This window comes from Suncus etruscus, chromosome 6, assembly GCF_024139225.1.
Source record: "Suncus etruscus isolate mSunEtr1 chromosome 6, mSunEtr1.pri.cur, whole genome shotgun sequence".
In the NCBI taxonomy this organism is placed as follows: Eukaryota; Metazoa; Chordata; class Mammalia; order Eulipotyphla; family Soricidae; genus Suncus; species Suncus etruscus.
The window spans coordinates 8,983,270-8,996,773 of NC_064853.1; the positions used below are offsets into that span (position 1 = coordinate 8,983,270).

The window sequence follows — 13,504 nt, forward strand, 5'->3', positions numbered from 1 at the left end:
CTTTTCTTTTTCAATAATTTTTTATTTTGACCAAAGTGAATTACAAATCTTTCACAGTAATATTTTAGATACATAGTGACATTGAATCAGGGGTATCCCCATCACCAATGTTGTCCTCCCTCCACCCCTGTTCCCAGCATGCATCCCATATCCCCCCTCTTTTACCCCCCTGGGCTGCCAGTATAAGTGGTCCCCTCTGTGTCTAGCTTGTTGTAGATTGGGTATCAATTTTATTTTCATTGGCTTTGGATTTGGTGTTTAAGGCTGATCATTTTTTATTTCTACTAAATGTTCATAAGACTGTATGGTCTTGGTGCCCTCCATTATTTCCCCCTCAATTTGTGAGGCAGATGGTTCAAGTTATGTGATTCTGTTTGAGGGTAAGAAAAAAAGAAAAGAAAAAAAGAGGGGGGGGGGCAAAATTCAAACAAGCAAAAAAGGGCGGAGTCCTTTTAGAGACTGTAAAAATAATGAGATTATTAGTGGTCTTAATTATAATGGTATCAATAGACTGCATGGGTCTAGAAAAAATGAGTGGAAGGGAAGGAATTATATAAAGTAAGAAGTTTACATGCGAATGAAGCAAACATGTCAAGCTAGAGAGATAGTACAGCTAGTCAGGTGCTTTCCTTATACCCAGGTGACTCAGGTTTGAACCACAACATCCCTTATGGCTCCTCAAATCTTCAGGGGAGACCTGAGTATCATCAAGTCTGACCCCAAAACAACAACAACAACAACAAAAGTGTGGTTTTAAGCAAATGAAGCTGTGGTTTTGAGAACTAAATTTTAGTTTTATTTTGAATAGGAAGTAGCTTGATCATGATCAAAAGTGTTTATTTTTCAAGAATCAATGCTGTTTGATTGGAATATTGCTTGATGTTAGCTACCATTTAACTCACCTTACTACAATAAAGGAACTTATAAAAGCTCTGCCTGGTGACAGATGAGTCTGAACTCATCTTCAGATTGGATAAGTAATAAATTATAAAAGAAGCATGAAGGTACACCTTACTGAAAATCTTATTGTCTATAGGATCTCCGAGTACTAGAAGTTCTCCTTGCCTCCCAAGAATCCTGAAATCTAGGAAAAGTCCACTTTTACTTTCAGGGAAAGGAAGTCATTTTACCCCTTGTTATTTTATGATGTCATTTTCTAAGGTGGCAGCTTTCCCGAGGAGTTGGCTAACATGTCCTGATCTAGATGCCACATTGAATTTGTGGAATTACGTGGGGGAAAACTGCCATTGTGTGAAACAAATTACTACCTAACATGAATGACTGCTTAATGCCATTCCAATATTCTTTCAGCTCTGCATCATTAACTTACAACCTGTTTCTTGTTATGCGTTATTATTTTTAAAATAGCTGTGGTCATTTTAGTGCTTTTTCATTTTTGTGATCAAAAATATGTTTTGTTTGGCTTCATGGTTAGTTTGAGATAATAAGAAGAACAAGTGTTTTAAAAAAGTGAGAGAATAAAGAAAAATTACTGTGTGACACAGGTTTTGTACTAAGTACATAGCATAAATTTATCCCTTTCTTCTCAAAGTGATTATTCACAGGTGTTACCATTATCCTTACTCTCTAGTGAGTAAAACAATTTATTAGTATCATATAGATACATTATTATAAGTTATTAACTTAACACACTAAAAATAATGCCCAGGATCCTGAAGCTGGAGACATTAACTATTATGTAAGGAATAAACCAGTCTCTGTAACTTAACTCAAAAGAAAATTAATTTGATGAACTAATATATATGCTACTTCCATTACCAAGAAAGAAGTTTATTTTTTAGGAAAATTAATATTAATCTGTAACAGAAAAATAGACACTGTCCATCACAATAAGAAATCATTATGTCTTCTCTGGAAGGAAATGTATTTTAAAGAGTTCTTATGTCTCATTATTTTCATTCCAGGTAATATTCATTCAATTGAGTTCATGTAGAAATTTAAAAATTGCTCTGAGGGTTACAGTCCCAATTGATAAAGATGAAGATTTGATTGGATTTAACACAAACAACAGGTATATCATCCCCAGCAATTCTCAGACCAATTTAGATGGTTTTACCATCTGAATGGACCGTTCAATGCCTGACCCAGTCCTGTAAGGCTGATGGAGTCCATCAGTATGTGGTCCCAGAGCAAACTGGGGTGTGTGTGCCAGGATGCATTCTTCTCTAACCTGCTCTTAGACAATAAAGAGTGAGGTTCTGAGAACTACACTTAGAGAGCTACTTATCCATACCAGAATATAAAAATAATTTTTCTGGGGAAGAAATGGGACTCAGTGATAAAGTGTATTCCTGGCAAGCATGAGACCTGGGTTTGATCACCAACACTGTAAACAAAGCATAAAACACCTATTCCTTTCCTGCCTTCCCCTTTCTTTCCCTTTAATCCTCTCATCTCCTTTTTTTTCTCTCTCTCTCTTCCTCTTCTTTCCTCCTTTTGTTCCCACCCTTCCTTTCCCGTTTCCTCTCCCCAACCCCCTTACCTATCTTCCTTTTTGGTCCCTCTTTTCTTCCCCTTCTTTTCTTTTCCTCTCCTTTCCCTTCCCATCCCTCTCTTCTCCATTCCCTCTCCTCCCCTTTTCTCTACTTTCTCTCTACCCTCTTCTCCCCTGCCTTCTCTCTCCTCTTCTTTGTACCCCTTTCTAACTCCTCTCCTCCCCCTTCTGCTCTCCTTCCCTCCCTTGTCCTCTCCTCTCCTCTCTTCTCTGCTTTTTCTCCCTTCCTTTCCCCTCTGCAGTCTTCTCTTCTCATCTCTCCCTCTTTCACTTCTCCCAACAAAATCCCCAATAAAATCACTTTCTTCACTTAAAAAATAAGTAGGGCTTCGGCATGAGCGGTGGCGCAGGGTATAAGGCATCTATCTTGTGTTCTAGCCTAGGATGAACTGCAGTTCAAACCCCTGGTGTCCCATATGGTCCCCCAAGTCAGGATAGATTGCTGAGTGCATAGCCAGGAGTAACCAACCCCTGAACATCAACAGGTGTGGCCAAAAATCAAAAACAATAACAAAAAATATTAGTCAAATAATTTTGATGTAGATTATCAGGTAGTTTCTGTCACAGTGACTTGACATATCCTTTATAGTTCAAGAGTGACCACCACAACACCTAAATCAATAAAAGATTTTACAGAAATAGTCTCACAGAAACAGATTCAGGTTGAATCTAGTCAATTGTTGGTCAATATTTGGAGTAGATAAACTCCACCTAAGAGGTCTGAAAAATTACTCTATGTGATTCTGAGATTGTGAACTCTGGGGTTCAGCTAGAGCTTTATCCGCAAAATTTCTTTCTCTGTTTCATAAAATCTTCAAAACTATGAAAGAAACAAGGTGATTTGTATTACATAAGCATAGAGGAGAAACCAGTTTTCCTATAAATCAAATTTAAAAAAGAATCATTTTATGCATGAGTTTGCATCCTTTAGTTTTTAAGGTACCCATAAAAGCAATCTTTATTTTTAGATATTTTAATAGAATATTGGTAGTGTTTGATTTTAAAACCACTGATTTAAACTTATAGTGTATCAAATGACATTGGTGCCAATCTTTATTGACTTTATAATAAGATAAAATAAAATAAAAATGCTCTTTTAGTCCTAACAGTGATCAGCTTCAGTATACTTGCTATTTACCCAGAACAGTGAACTTAAAACTAATTAAAATCTAGACGCTCCAGCTAACCCAATGCATCAGTTCATTTTTTTTCTTTTTGGGCCATGCCCTCTGATGCTCAAGGGTTCCTCTTGGCTATGTGCTCAGAAATCGCTCCTGTCTCCAGGGACCATATGGGACATGGGACGCCAGGGATCAAACCAAGTTCTGGCCCTACACAAGGCAAATGCCCTACCGCTGCATCATTGCTTCGGACAGTATAAATTCCTCTAAAAGGGATAAAATTCAGATGAATTTTTTGCCATAATGACACGTAATGAAATTTCCTAAAAATCATCCTATGCAAATACCAACTATTGATCTTATGATTTATCCTACATCTTAAAGAAAAGAATGAAATCAAATGCTTTTGGCAAAACTACAGATGAGAAGGTCTATTGCAACAATGTCCCTACCAGCAATAAAATACTGTTACGTTCAATAAAGTATTATTATGATTGGATACAAGACATCAATAACTTTTCCAAAGTTGATGAAATCAAATGTTTCACTTGACCAATAAGCTTATCTTTGCCATTTGAGATTTATTCTTTACCCTAAAACAGTCATTTTTCTGAGTTCTTAGTTTATTGAAACATCACGAGAGAATATTGTTGAAAGAATATGAGATTGGAAAATTTTGAGTTTGAGCACAGACCAGCTTTTGTTTTTGACTTCACTATTCCTCAGAAACATTACTGCATCAATCTATAAAAATAAATATAGGGTGTAGCATGAAGCCTTTTTCTCTCGCCTCTGAATATGAAATTCAATGATTAATATTGAATCTTCCACGTACAAGAAAACACAAAAAATACCTTGAGCGACTGCAAGTACCACATGGCCATTCATTATAATTATATAATTTGTCTCATCAAATACTTATTAAGTCTCTGTATTATTCATTCACACACAAGTCAACCCTTTCATTTACCCAAATATCTCAAGATCACAGTTAACCCCATGAAACATACTTACACTCTTCTTCAGGCCTCTTCCGAAGAGCTGCACGACTTCTTTATAAGGACTTCTCTGATATTGTGGGGCATTCCTTCCCCTTATTAGGTTCTCCATTCTGTAAAAGAAGATCCAAAAGACAGTGGACTGTCAAAATACTGATACACTTTGCAAACTAAATATTCTCAATCACAAGTTAATATCTCAAGTAACTATTGAAGCTTGACAGACAAGTACATTAAGAAATCCAAGCAAGGATGGGTCAGAAAGATAGTACAGATCTTGGGGCTGGAGAGCTAGCACAGCGGTAGAGCATTTGCCTCTCAAGAAACCTATCCAAGGCAGATGGTGGTTCAAATCCTGATATCCCATATGGTCCCCCGTGCCTGCCAGGAGTGATTTCTGAGCACAGAGCCAGGAGTAATCCCTAAATGCTGCTGGATGTGACCCAAAAACAAGAAACCAAAACAAACAAAAAAGAAAGATAGTACAGGTCTTAAGGAGCTTGCTTTGCACTCAACCAAACACTCCTGGTTTCCAGAAGTCTGTCAGGATGGATTCCTAAGCACAAAGCCAAAGAAGCCTGAATATCACAAGTTTTAAGCTAGAAATCATCTTTAATTCCCTCCAAAACAATAACAAAAACTAACAAAAACTAACAATGAACCAACAAATGCAGAAAACTTCCCCAAACTTGAAAGAGTAGCAAAAACAAGAAAGTGGAGTTGATTGGCAGGATTGAGCTAGTGAGTTTGACTATTCCAAAATATTTCAATTTGAAAAAACAGTACAAGTATCATGTAAAAACTGATAAGTACATTCTCAACAGGAGACTGTCATGGTTTATATATATATACATATATATATATATGCCATTTATCATTTATCCTTCCCCTTAGCCCAGTGGTTCTCAAATAGTGGGGCGCACCCCCCAGAGTTCTTTAAAGAAGGGCGCATTTAATTTCGGCAAACACTGTCATAACAAGCTAAGCCCCGTGTTTATATGTCTGTATGTCTCTGGAGCTGAGAGTTTCTGTATCCTGCTTCAAACCCTGTTTCGAAAAGCTATGCATTGCAAAACGTGCTCGTTGTAGCCACTAATCTAGACCTCACCTCTGATTAAAAAAAAAGCAGCTCAAATTATTTTATATATTTTTGTTTTGCAGGTTAAAGTTTTTAATAGAGGTTTTTTAACAATAAAGATATTATTTACAGTCGTGCAGGGGGGCATGAAAAATGTTTTCTTCTCCTAGGGGGCATGACAGAAAATAATTGAGAAGCGCTGCCTTAGCCCCACCTAAAGTCATATGCTGAAATACTAAACACAATTTAATGGAACATATATGAGGGACCATGGAAGGTTAATTAAGTTTATATGGATCAGGTCATGAGACTGGGGTTGCCATAAGAAGATGAATTTTATACTAGAATAGAAGAGATCAGAGGACACAGGGAGAGAATATGGTCATTCTGCAAAACAGAGATAGGATCTCAGTAGACACAAAATTTGCTGGTAACACATCTTCTATAGACCATCTTCTAGAAAAGTGAGAAATCAGTGCTATGTAATTTTCCCAGTATGTGGTATTTGATTATAGTATCTCAAGCTAAGAAGCATATTGATTGAAGAGTAATTGTGTATAATGCAAACACAGTTATTAAAAACCAGATCATTTTTTGGAATGAAAGAACAAACATCCCCTCCCCCCCAATTCTGAATATGAGATTTTAGAAATGGAATTGATTTTTTTGCAGTCAAGGACAAAAATGGGAGGCAGTTTTCTCATTCTGATGATTATGACTTTTTGAAAAATTGATTAAAACAAATCTACATCTAAGTGTCTTGAAACACAGCAATGCTGACAGCCTGTAAGTAATAGTGAATGTGAGAAAGGGAGCTTAGGCCTTTGTTTTTAACAGTATACACCTCTCAGAAAGTTTCTGGCTTTAGTAAACTTTCAAATCATCTATCACCAATGACCACTCAAAACATTTTTATAAAACCAAAGGGATATTAAATGCTTCAAATTTGAATATCGAAAATAGGACTAGTATTTATTTGAAAATTATAACTCTAGCTACTTAACACTGATGCCATTCCTGGAGGGATGTCTTAAGTTTTGATAGTTCCCTGACTAATAATGATTAAAAACAACTCAGTATTGTTACAGGAATAATGCTTATGGAACTCGTCAGGTTAATATTCTAGAGAACCATGTTTCCAGTATCTGAATAGGACAATCACATAAAAGCAATGTTTAATATAATATAAAAGATGAGATTAAACAAACTTTTATGTTGAGACAGTAACAAAAATCCTGTACTTTTTTTGGAAGGTAGACATGGATTCTTAAAAGTGATTTTTCAAACACACTTCCTAGAGTCAACACATTTATTTGTAGAAACTATTTTATTTGTGCTTATATATGTCAGTATGTGTGCTTGGAGTCCATGCTTATGCATGTAAAGTAGAAAGTTGTTTCTTAATGTGTGATAACTTGATTTTTAATTTTACTTAAAGTTTATATCAAGCAAAACCTTTTTTCTTCAAGGGCATTATAAGATTGCAGGAGCTAAATGGTAACCTGAGAAATTTAAGGTATAATTTGCATTCAGTCTATATATGAGGGTTAGAAAGCATGAGGAATTAATCTCCCAAAAGTAGGCCTGCAATTTTACCATAAGGATTAGCCATGTGAACCAAATTATAGAAAATGTTCTCGTTTCTGCTGAGAATTAATTCTGTGCACAATTCTGATTACATTTCAGCAAGATCATGTACTTCCATGATGAACTAATTACAATTTAAGTGAGCTCATAATTTTATTCACTAGGATTCAGAAGCTCAAGATAGAAAGAGTAAAACAAACATAACCTGTATGTACAAATGTCTGCATAAAATTTTCATGCGATTGAAAACCAATTTTACTCATTGTGATTAGACTCTGATGAGGAGCAGCAACTTTTCCTGACTAAAAATCTATGTAAACCATTCTATTGAATAGGTTATTATTTTTTTCCTTTATGTTTCTAATTACTCAAAATGGTTGATTTCCACGTAATTACATTTGGGGGAGAATGTCAGAAAACTGGTGCACATATTAGAAAGTCTGTGAGGCTCTTGTAGACTTATACTGGTCTAGTTACACCTGATATAAAATCCCCCAGGAATCCAGAAGCCCAAAGGTTGCACCCAACCACAAATTTATGGATTCTGCAATGTGAACAATATAGAAGTGATCAAATAAGCATTTAACACAATTAGCCAGGATATGCAAATAGCCCAAATGTCCATTTATGGATGAAGAGAAATAAAACAGAAGAAGGACAGATACAGAATGATTTTCCCTTATGTGAAATGTTAACAAACATAGAAAGACAATAACAGATGATCCAAGCCAACAGTTTTTGAGACATGATCTCTAACACTGAGTTTACCAATTTGGGGGATAGCCAGGGTGGGTGGAGAAGGGGGTAGGTTAAGTTAGTTTGGGGATGATGACACATTGGTGGAGGCTGTGTTGTTGGAACTCTATTTACATGAAACCCTCTTATTAATCGTCTAACAAAATAAAGGTTCCTAAAAATAGTTGGGGTCTTTAAACATCAAATGTAGCTATAAGAACAGATAAAATCATGCAATTCAAGGTAATGCGGATGGAACTAGAGGGAATCACGTTAAGTGGAAGAAATCAGAGGGAGAACAGATACTGATGATGTCAGTGATCTGTGGAATATAACTAAGGGGATAGACAGAATTAACCAATGATTAAATCTTTGGCCTTAGATTGCAAAATTGATTTCCTTACAGAGTGGGGTGGAGGGAGATGACAGAGATGGTGGTGGAGCTTTTATGTGGGTGGAGCTAACTTTGCACACCACTACAATATATTTTAACCCTATTGGAACCTTCTAACCAAAAATACAATTTAAAAATCTTTTTCTGTTTATATTGTCTGTTTTTGGCCAAACCCAGTGGTGCTCAGTGCTTTCTCCTGACTGCAAAGATTCATTGCTCGTGGTGTTCAGAGACCATATGCAGTGCCAGGGGTTCAGCCTCATGCAAGGCAAGTGTTTTAGCCTCTGTACTATTTCTCTGGCCTCTAAATTTTTTTTTTTTTTGGCTAGTAGCCTCTGTTCTCAAAGCAGATTATCTGAGCTCAAACTCCCAGCCGGTCTCATAAAGAATAACTTTAGAGAAAGGTGATTTGTGCTTAACCTTTCTCCTCAGTGAATAGGGATTACACTAGCTATCTCATAATTTTGGTTAGGAACAAAAAAAACCCATTTTAATATAATTATAAAGATGTACATTGTGGTTTTTTACAAGAATTGAGCAAATAGAGCTATTAGGAATCAGGATTATCCTAAATATAAATAACATCATGTGCCAGACACTTAAACGTCTGGTATGTTAGGGGAAAATAAAAACTTGCATTTATTTCATAAAGGAAAAAAGCAGATGGAGCTGTTGAGAAATATATTTTTAGCTAAAAAAATGTTCTGGGTATTCAAACATCAAAATATTCATGCACATGAATTGCTAATTAAAAAAATAAGGATTAGTAATATATTCTTAATTTTATTCAAGGAGTATTAGGGATTCATATAGGAGAACCTTCAAAGAATATTAAGATGTATAAAATGTTCTCATGATGTAAGAAAAGTGCCAGAGATTTTTTTTAATTTTTTTTTCTGTTCTGTCCATCAAACTCAGAACCTCAGACAGACAAGGAAATAGCCTACTTCTGAGCTTACGTCTGGTCTGCATAACTTATTCTTTCTTCAAATGACACATAATCAAGTTTCTCTGAATTTGGTATTTTTTTCTAATAGCTTTTTAATGCTTTATTTTTATGATTTCATGAATAGTTATTATAATTCCACTCAGAAACCAAATGCTTAAAATTTTACTGTGTACTTCATATTTGTCTATCTTTATTATTATACATATATCATACATAAATAAGAAGTTAAAATATTTAAATATATAAGTGCATACTATTATACGCATGGATATGCAGATGATCATCCCTTATTTACAAGTTGGGGTTCTGGACCCTCTGAGAAACCAGATGCTTGAAATATTTTATTAAATGGTGAAGTATTTGCATTGAACCTGGCCCACATTATTTTACACTTCTCTTTATCGCTAGATAAATGTTAATATGGAAGTATAGTGCTAAAGTTATAAAATAGCTATTGTTGAGGACTGGAGAGATATTACTGTTGAAGGGTGTTTGTCTTGCATGCTACTACCCGGGATGGATCCAGGTTCGATTCCCAGCATCCCATATGGTCCCTCGAGCCTGCCAAAAGTGATTTCTGAGTACAAAGCAAGGAGTGCCATTGGATATGGCCCCAAAACAACAATAACAAAAAACCCAAACAAAAAACTATTGTTATATTGTTTAAGGAATAGTGAAAATACATATACAGATAATATATAACTCCATAGTATATATTTCTGATAATTTTTTGAAGTAGCTGATATAGAATCTATGGAAATGAAAGATTGACCATATATGTGCACTTATACATGCATCACTATATACACACCAGCACATATATACTTGTACATATTATCTTTTAGTTAACATGTTAATTCCTTTTATCATCTAGCGATTGTCATTGAAATATTTTTTCTCTCAGAGATAGTTTATAGTTAAGTACCAATAGACATATGAGCAGAAAGTACTCACTATAAATCTATAAATTATATATACAACATGCTAATAATGAAAATTTAAAGAGCGCATTAAAAGCTCTTTTGTTCTTTATAATGTTCAGGCTTATTCTCGGAAGGAACCACTTCAAATCAAATTAAAAGTTTTATAGAACAATGCTTATGCCCAAATTATAATGTAAAGTAGGACTTCCAATTTCCCATTATTACACTTCTGGCTGCTCAAAGAATTTCACTGGTGTTATCTGTTATCTATGCTTTACATTAAGTGGTCAAACAAAATGACCAGGAATAAAGTCTTGAAACACAGCCAGAATACATAAAAATAGATATTCCAGGGACTCTCAAGTTTGGAAAGTCACCAGCAGGGGTTTTTAATGGTTCCAGGAAGCAGAAATTAAGTATAATAACCACAGGCAAGACAGACACTCTATCAACTTGTACAAGTGCTTGGAAAAGGACATCTAACACATGCCGTTGACAAGAAGTGAAAGGGGCAGCCACATTCATATCAAATGCCATGAAAAATTCAGAGGTTCCAAACTTAAGCACCAACAACTCTCTCAATAGGATCTCCCTAATTTAGGCCAAATTGTCATCCCAGGGCTGGTAGGGATTCACAACTCATCCTATTCCCAATGCATTAAAGAACTTCAGTAAGTAGATGGGAATAAAGTTAAAGTATTTTTTAACATTATATAGGTGCTTAAAAAGTAGCCTGACATGGGACCCCCCTGGAAATTATAAAGGTACTGTGAGATATGTTAGAGAAGGAACCCTAATAAATTCATTCTATGTTGCAAAGATGAGGCGAGGGTCTTGTCAGAAGACTGCACTATAAGTTATATAAGTTATGCACTATAATAATGAATAGTTTCTTCAGGGGTATGGTTATAGTCCCCCAAGTTGCCCAGAGATGACCCATTTATGAGATTGATAATCTTAGTATTGAAATAATTTCTTCTAACAAGGTTTGATACTGCTAACTCCATCAGAGAACAGATTTGTATTGATCTAGAATCATCCATTGGGTTTAGGCATAGCTCACGAAGGATGTCAGTTTGGTTAAAAAAAATAGTTGAAAGGAATTTGTACTGGTTGGGGGAGGAAGAAGGAGAATAAGTCTTTGGAGGACAAGAGAGTAGCATTAAGAGAATAGAAATATCAAGAATAGGTATTTATAAAATGCTGATTACATAACAGGTGCTTTGCCAGATTCTTTTTATATAAATTATATAAGATATTCTTGCTTTGCTTTATTCATGGCTAATCTGAGACTCATGTTAAATAACTTTTGTGGAACCACACAATAAGGAAACATGGAAATTAGAATTTGAATTCAAATCTGTCTGACTTCAAAGGGCAAGCTTTTAACCACAGTATGGGCAATCCATAAAACTTTCTGAAAGTATTTAAGACTTCAGTATCCATGTTGTCCAACAGAGTAGCTGCTATCCAGATATAGCATTAAATTCCTGAATAGTGGAACCGCAGCAGCTCTGATTAAGGAATTAAATTTATAAAATAAAAGGTTACTGAATTTATAATTTAATTTTAAATTCAATAGCAACATATAACTACTAAATTGGTACAAATGTCTAGAAGATTTTAATGCACAACTAATATAAATACAGTTCTCTACTGAAGTTCAGTTTGGTTTTGGGGGCCAAACTTGGTGATGTTCATTCCTGGCTCTGTGCTCAAAGAGCACTCCTTGATTGTCTGTAGGGAACCAAATCCTGTACTTGAAAATTGAACCTGTGTTGGCTACATGCAAGGTAAACATCTTTGACTGTTATCAAAAGTAAGATAGAAACAATTGATAACAACAAATGTTGGTGTGTGTGTGTGTGTGTGTGTGTGTGTGTGTTTTAAAGGAACTCTTGGGCCCGAGAGATAGCATGGAGGTAAGGCATTTGCCTTGCATGCAGAAGGATAGTAGTTCGAATCCCGGCATCCCATATGGTCCTCTGAGCCAGGAGTAGCCCCTGAGAGCTGCCTGGTGTGACCTAAAAACAAACAAACAAATAAAAAAAAAGGAACTCTTATTCATGGCTGTGGGAATACCAACTGGTTCAGCCTTGATGAAAAATATTATCACTTTTAAAATTTTTTCTTTGATCTTTTAATCTAGTTATATTTCTAAAGATGGGTTTATCTTGCAGCCTACAGTTCTATACTAAAGCATTTAACAAAAATTATGATCAAATATTTTTTCTAGAATATTTATTTAAAGTTTCTTTCTTTCTTTCTTTTTCTTTCTTTTTCTTTCTTTCTTTCTTTCTTTCTTTCTTTCTTTCTTTCTTTCTTTCTTTCTTTCTTTCTTTCTTTCTTTCTTTCTTTCTTTCTTTCTTTCTTTCTTTCTTTCTTTCTTTCTTTCTTTCTTTCTTTCTTTCTTTCTTTCTTTCTTTCTTCTTTCTTTCTTTCTTTCTTTCTTTCTTTCTTTCTTTCTTTCTTTCTTTCTTTCTTTCTTTCTTTCTTTCTTTCTTTCTTTCTTTCTTTCTTTCTTTCTTTCTTTCTTTCTTTCTTTCTTTCTTTCTTTCTTTCTTTCTTTCTTTCTTTCTTTCTTTCTTTCTTTCTTTCTTTCTTTCTTTCTTTCTTTCTTTCTTTCTTTCTTTCTTTCTTTCTTTCTTTCTTTCTTTCTTTCTTTCTTTCTTTCTTTCTTTCTTTCTTTCTTTTCTTTCTTTCTTTCTTTCTTTCTTCTTTCTTTCTTTCTTTCTTTCTTTCTTTCTTTCTTTCTTTCTTTCTTTCTTTCTTTCTTTCTTTCTTTCTTCTTTTTTTTTTGGTTTTGGCTCACAACCAGCAGTGCTCAGGGGTTACTCCTGGCTCTATGCTCAGAAATTGCTCTTGGTAAGCTTAGGGGACCATAAAAATGCTGGGATTTGAACCACCAACCTTCTCCATGCTATCTCTCCGGCCCCAAGTTTATCTCTTTCACTGTAAGTTCCATGAATAATGCCTGTTTGTGTCTCAATTCTCTTGCCAGAATTTAGTATAAAAATGCTCATGGGAATAAATTACACATCTCTCTCTGATAATCTGTCACAAAAATTATAAATTACAGGGGATTATACTCTGACCCTTGAAGTCAAATTAATACTGACCTTCAAAATTTTGCTGCCAATTCTAGCATCCTTTCCACATTGCCACTCTCTGGTACCTCTTAAACCTATCTAGTTGCCATTACGT

The 13,504-nt window shown here is 35.0% G+C and overlaps 1 long non-coding RNA gene across 1 annotated transcript in view; it reads right to left on the reverse strand.

Annotated features, from left to right (window-relative positions):
* LOC126011922 (uncharacterized) overlaps nt 1–13,504 on the reverse strand; it is a 171,880-nt gene that overhangs the window by 37,550 nt on the left and 120,826 nt on the right. Inside the window, exon 2 of the long non-coding RNA XR_007496778.1 lies at nt 4,651–4,747. This is a non-coding gene — a long non-coding RNA (uncharacterized LOC126011922). The remainder of the gene's footprint in view (nt 1–4,650; nt 4,748–13,504) is intronic.